The sequence below is a fragment of the Carcharhinus amblyrhynchos genome, chromosome 4 (assembly GCF_965287045.1).
Source record: "Carcharhinus amblyrhynchos chromosome 4, sCarAmb.v2.hapA, whole genome shotgun sequence".
Lineage (NCBI taxonomy): Eukaryota > Metazoa > Chordata > Chondrichthyes > Carcharhiniformes > Carcharhinidae > Carcharhinus > Carcharhinus amblyrhynchos.
In genome coordinates this window covers 37,224,121-37,230,747 of record NC_137327.1, presented here as the reverse complement: position 1 = coordinate 37,230,747, position 6,627 = coordinate 37,224,121, and the positions used below count along the sequence as shown (strand labels likewise).

The 6,627-nt window shown below is 42.1% G+C and overlaps 1 pseudogene; it reads right to left on the bottom strand.

The window, feature by feature from the left end:
• Positions 1 to 2,929: 2,929 nt before the first annotated feature.
• Positions 2,930 to 3,112, bottom strand: LOC145342325 (small nuclear ribonucleoprotein G pseudogene; annotated as a pseudogene).
• Positions 3,113 to 6,627: the final 3,515 nt, after the last annotated feature.

Here is a 6,627-nt window from a genome sequence, read left to right as displayed (position 1 = left end):
ACTGGATAAGGATGGGAGATCACCTTTCCTGAAGGATGTTAAGTGAACCAATTGGAATTTTATGATAATCTGACAGTTCCATCGGCATGTTTACTGCTACCAGCTTTTTATTTTCAAAATTTATTTTACACTACATTGATTTGCAGGCAGTTTACTTTGAAAATGACTCCTTTGCTGGCATTTTTTGGGTTTTTTTGATTGATGTGAACGCCTGGATGAGTTTCAAAAGGCCAGAACTGCTTATTTTGGGGCAGGTGGGGGGTGGTGGCTGTCTTCACATTTTTATAGTTTTAAGAGGTAATTATAGGACTGTCTATCCTTGATGTTATAAGTGGTTAAATGTTTGTTTTTACAACAGATTGACCACTTGAGTGGATTTACATTTTGAATTGGTTTTATGGATGAGAATTTTTCAGTGTGAAATGTCTTTGAATATGACAACTCTGTTAGTTTGTTAGAAGTTTCTTTTGATGACTGCTTCAAAGTTACCCTGATGTCTGTCCATACTGGATATTTGGTGAATCATAGAATCCCTTCAGTGCAGAAGGAGGCCATACATCTCATTGAGTCTGCACTGATTCTCGGACAGATGATCCTATCTAGGCCCATTCTCCTCCCTATCTGCAAAACCCCATGCATTTGTCCCACTAATTCCCCAACCTACACATCTGAGGACACTAAGGGGCAATTTATCATGTCAATTTATCTAACCTGCACATCTTTATGGCTATGGAGGATACACTGGGGGCATAGAAGTGGCATTGGTGTGTCAAGGACTTGGAGGTGACATGGGAAGTATGGGAACATAGAGGATAGGTGAGGTGGATGAATGCCATTTCTATGCCTCAGTGTATACTCCACAGCCACAAATATGTGTAGGTTAGATGGATTGGCATGCTTAATTACCCCTTAGTGTCTCAAGATGTGTTGGTTGGGGTAATTAGTGAGGTAAATGTGTGGGGTTATGCCAACAGGGAGGAGGAGGCTGACGTTCATTCTTAACACTAGGTCAGTGTCCCGGTAAATAGAGGTGAGTACTCTAATCTGTCTGCCTGACCATGCACCTGCGCCGCTGGAAGTAGGAGGCCTGAACCCACCCTGTCTCTGCTTTTCCAAAATGAAAATATGGTGCGGGGAGGCTGTTTTGAAGGAGAGGAGATTGCCAAGTCGGGGAGTTTCCTGACTCTATCTAGCCACCTTCTCTGTGAAAATCTGGCCCCAGGTCACTGTATGTTAATGGTATTCTGCTCTGTTGTCACCCTTCTGTTTTTTACCCCAACAGCTTTTTGCCTTTGTCGCCTGAAGGTGTAGCTTCATGCTTGGATGCTATTGTATGTTTCCCTGCCATGCTCAGTATTTTGATGTGTGACTGCAAGTACTGAATATTGTTGAGTCTTTTGACAATGAGGACATTAGATCCAAGGCCAAATTTATTCTGAAGCACATATTACAGTTTCAAACTGGAATACTGGCTAGCTATCAGGTGCAGAAATCTTGGATGATTTGTTGTGCTTGCAATTTTTTTACTTCATTGCTTTATAAAAGGACTGATATAATAAAGTTGTCAGTGCACAATTTCAGTAAAACTAAATTGCAGACATATATGTGTATCTTATCACTGGCAAATTAATGCAAAAATACCTTTAACCTTATCACCTCAGGCATAAGCACTCAGACTTTAGGCCAACATTTCCTCACTAAACATCTGGCAAACATCTGCGTGAAAGATTTATCAAATAACTTACTGATTATGCTCATAAATGGATCGCAACTTTCATTGAATCTGCATTGGGAATGGTGGTAGTTATGGATGATATATAAAAAGATGTGTTAACCAATTTTGTAATCTGCAAAGTCTTGGAGCCACATTACCCATCCTGATTTCCACATGTTTGTTTTGCAATGTGAACTTCTGCAATCTGTTTTTTGGGTTTAGCTTATACTCTCTTCATTTGGAGAAAGAAAGCTTCCTACATTTGAGGTTTGTGATGTCCATTCTATTCTTATATCCTTTAGGGAGATGGAATTGGGGTGCATCAGCTTGTTTGGAGTGCTTGTGGAGGTTTGATTCAATTGTTGAAACACTAGAGTTATTTACCATTTTTGATAAGACTCCAAGGTCAGAATTTCCCTGTCCCACCTGCCAGTTTGACCTTGGGTGGGAATTTCCAGCCTTAGGGCAAGCATGGCCAGAAAATCTTGCCTCAAATCTTATTGTTTCTGTTTTATCATTCCCCATTCCCCACAATACCACAACCCATTCCTTGATTTTTCTCCTTTATCTCAGCATAATAGAATAAAGTGGGTGGATGAGTGGCCTGCTCCCAGACTTCCATGTTTCGATTATGAAGCTGACCACGATGAAATATGCAGGTACTTGACCTAGGATGACTTTTGCCTTATATGGGGAAAGACCTATTTTTTGTTTAGTGACTCTCTCTGCCAAGGATGTTTAAGATTACAAACATAGTTCTCAAGGATCTAAGCCGCACACTCAGTTTTCTTCACATAATGGCACTCTATATGTTCTTCTCTGTGGAAGTTGATGAACTTGACAGACCAACGCCATTTTATTTTTAAAGTAGAACAATTGCTTATTCAATGAGAATAAAAAACCTGCAAAGACTATCCATAGTTCTAACTTACTGGAGATGTTCAGAGCATGCTATATGAAATAGTGAATTCAAGGCATGTGTACTCAGTTTTTAAATTGTCGCAAACTATTAAGCAATACTGTTGTTTTGTAGGGGGTGCCATTAGTCTTTTTTCACGCAGAAGTGTATTTAGGTCTCAAAAGTACAAATAATAACATGTTCACAAAAATGGCAGGTTGCACTTGATTAACAAATGAACCAATTGCCATCTTGCGAAAGGACAAACATTCTAGGCTTCAGAATGTTCCTTCTATGTTTCAGGACTACAGCTGCCTTCAGTATATTCTTTCTAACATTTCTGGCATGATGTTTCTGTTCTCTCTGATAACCACCACGCCCATGTTATTTGCTACAATCTTGACAGATTCATCCAGGGCAAGATTCATGAAGGGGAACAGTTTGAATGATTGTTTCTTGCCCAGTGACTTCTCAAGCTCAGACATAAGAGCTTTGGTCATCTTTCTGGGTTGGCGGCTTTGCTTTTTCTCTCTTTCGTTGGCCAGAATTCTCCGACCTCGCCTGCAGCTGGAATTTTCCAGTCCCATTGTAGTGAAGAGAGATTTGGCTGTGAGCCAAATTCTTCGTTCTTGCTGGTAATGGCAATAGGATGTGCGAAACTGGAGAATTCCTGCCTCTGTCCGTATTTGATCTTAAGGCCACCCAAAGTGGTAAAATTTCTCTAACTCAGGTATGTGTGTTGACTTCACAATGTTCTTTCCATACTTCTGACTAGAATTCTCTTCACTGTCCTTGTTCTAATGCTTTGAGTACGATAATACTATTCTCTCTGATAAACACCATGCCAATGTTATTTCTTCCTTCATTCTATCCAGCACCTTACTGAGCCAATAAGTAACACTGCAAGAACTATAAAGATTATTCTTTCATTATGCAAGCAGAAAAAAGAGTCTCAAATTCACTACTTATTTGTACCCTGTAGTGCCAACACAGTCCTGCATCTTTGACACCCACACGTTGCTTTGCATATTAATTGGTCAGGCACTACCAGCCTCCAAGATGTATCACCTTTTCTTCTCCACCTGGGTCAAAACTATTGGTCTATAGTTAAATCAGTATCAGATTGTTTGAATTGGACAGGACCTGAATAATAAGCATTTAAAATAATCTTCTGTAATTTGTATTTTGGATTTGATAGTTGTCAAACAATCATTGCAACTGGAAATCAATGAGGAAGACATCATGAAAATTTTACTCTTCAAAGTGGTAAAAAGATTGCGGGCATTTTATTCACAGCACTAAAATGCTGCTCTAACACACTGGCAGTAACATTTAGATTAATCAACAATGTTTAGAAATAACATTTTGCCATATTTTAGTGGATTGTTTTCCCCTGCTTTTCATTTGCCAGAAAATCTTGGCTTCTACTGTAAATCATAGAATTATACTGCACAGAGGAGGCCCTTCGGCCCATCGAGTCTGCATTGGCATGTTAGAAACATCCAAACTCCCACCTAATTTCATCTGCTAGCACTTGCCCCATAGCCCTGAATGTGATGATGTGCCAATTGCTCATCCAGATATTTTTTAAAGAATGTGAAGCAACCCACCTCCACCACTCTTCCAGGCAGCGTATTCCAGACTGTCACTGCTCTCTGGGTAAAAAAGCTTTTCCTCACATTCTGCCTAAACCTCCAGCCCTCATCTTGAACCTATCTCCTCTTGTGACTGACTCTTCAGTTAAGGGGAACAGTTGCTCCTTATCCATTCCGTCCATGTCTCTCATAATCTTGTACACCTTGACCAGGTTGCCGCTCAGTCTTCTCTGCTCCAACGAAAACAACTCAAGCCTATGCAAGCTCTCTTTATAACTTAGATGTTTCATCTCAGGCAGCATCCTGGTAAATCTCCCCTGCACTGCCTGCAGTGCAATCACATCCTTTCGATAATGTGGTGACCAGAACTGTGCACAGTACTCATGATTTCCCTGATTTTGTAATCAGTGCTTCGATTGATAAAGGCAAGGGTCCTATATGCCTTTTTGACCACGCTACTAACATGCCCTTCTGCTTTCAGGGATCTGTGGATAAACAAGTTTTGTTCCACAGAACTTCCTAATGTCCTACCATTCATTGAGTAGTTTCTTGTTAAATTACTTCTTCCAAAGTGCATCATGTCACACTTTTCAGGGTTAAATTCCATCGACCACTTATCTGCCCATTTGACCATTCCGTCTATATCTTCTACTCTACTTCATTGTTAACCATCTGTCCAATCTTTGTGTCTTCCACATACTTACAAATTCTACCCCCGACATAGTCATAAATGACGAATAACAGGGGACCCAACACAGATCCCTGTGGTACCCCACTGGACACTGGCCTGCAGTCTGAAGCAACCTTTTTCATCACCCTCTTGTCTCCTACAATTGAGCCAATTTTGAATCCACTTTATCAAATTACCCTGTACCCGATGTGAATTTACCTTCCTTACAAGTCTCCCATGTGAGACCTTGTCAAAGACTTTGCTGAAATCTATATAAACTACAATGTCTGCCCTACCCTTGTCTATACACCTGGTCACCTCCTCAAAAAATTCAATAAAATTTGCTCAGCATGACCAACCTCTGATGAAGCCATGCTGACTATCCCTGATCAAACTTTGCCTCGCCAATTGGAGATAGATGCTCTCCTTCAGAAATTTCTCTAATAGTTTCCCTACCATTGACATGAGACTCACTGGTCTGTAGTTCCCTGATTTATCTCTGCAACCCTTCTCAAATAGTGGAACCACATTAGCTGTTCTCCAATTCTCTGGCACCACTGCCATGGTCAGAGAGGAATTAAAAACTTGGGTCAGATCTCCTGCAGTCTCCTCCCTCACCTCTCACAGCAGCCAAGGGCACAATTCATCTGGACCTGGTGATTTATCCACTTTTAAGACTGCCAACACCTCCAATACCTTGTCCTTCCCTGTGTCAATTTGCTCAAGAACCTCACAGTCTCTCTCCTTGAATTCATAAGAACATAAGAACATAAGAAATAGGAGCAGGAGTAGGCCATCTAGCCCTTCGAGCCTGCCCCGCCATTCAATAAGATCATGGCTGATCTGTTGTAGCTCAGTTCCACTTTCCCGCCCTCTCCCCATAACCCTTAATCCCCTCTCTTATCAAGAACCCATCAACCCGCTTCTTAAAAATATTTAGCGAGGCAGCCTCCACCACTTCAACGGGCAGAGAATTCCAGAGATTCACCACCCTTTGAGTGAAGAAGTTCCTCCTCAACTCCGTTCTAAACCGCCTCCCCTTTATCTTGAGGCTGTGCCCCCTAGTCCTACTGTCTTTTTTGAGCGGGAAGAGTCTCTCCACCTCTATCCTATCCATCCCATTCATCATCTTATACGTCTCAATGAGATCTCCCCTCATTCTTCTAAACTCTAACGAGTACAAGCCTAAGTTTATTCAGCCTCTCCTCATAGCTCAATCCCCTCAACTCCGGTATCAGCCTAGTAAACCTCCTCTGCACTCCCTCCAGGGCCAAAATATCCTTGCGCAGGTGCGGCGCCCAAAACTGCACACAGTACTCCAGCTGCGGCCTCACCAATGCCCTATACAGCTGCAGCAAGACCTCCCTACTTTTATATTCAATCCCCCTCGCTATGAAGGCCAGCATCCCATTTGCCTTCCTGACCACCTGCTGCACCTGCAAGCTGGGTTTTTGCGACTCATGCACAAGGACCCCGAGGTCCCTCTGCACCGTCGCCTGCTGCAGTTTTTCGCCACGTAAGTAATAGTCCTTCCTACCATTCTTCCTACCAAAGTGGACCACCTCACACTTGCCAACATTAAATTCCATTTGCCATTTCCTGGCCCATTCGCCCAGCCTATCTAGATCCTCCATTGTCTCATTCTCTTGGGTGAAGATGGGTGTGAAGTATTCATTCAACACTCTACTCATGTTCTCTGGCTCCATCACAGATTGCCCCCCCCTTGGTTTCTAATGGGCTCTACTCTTTC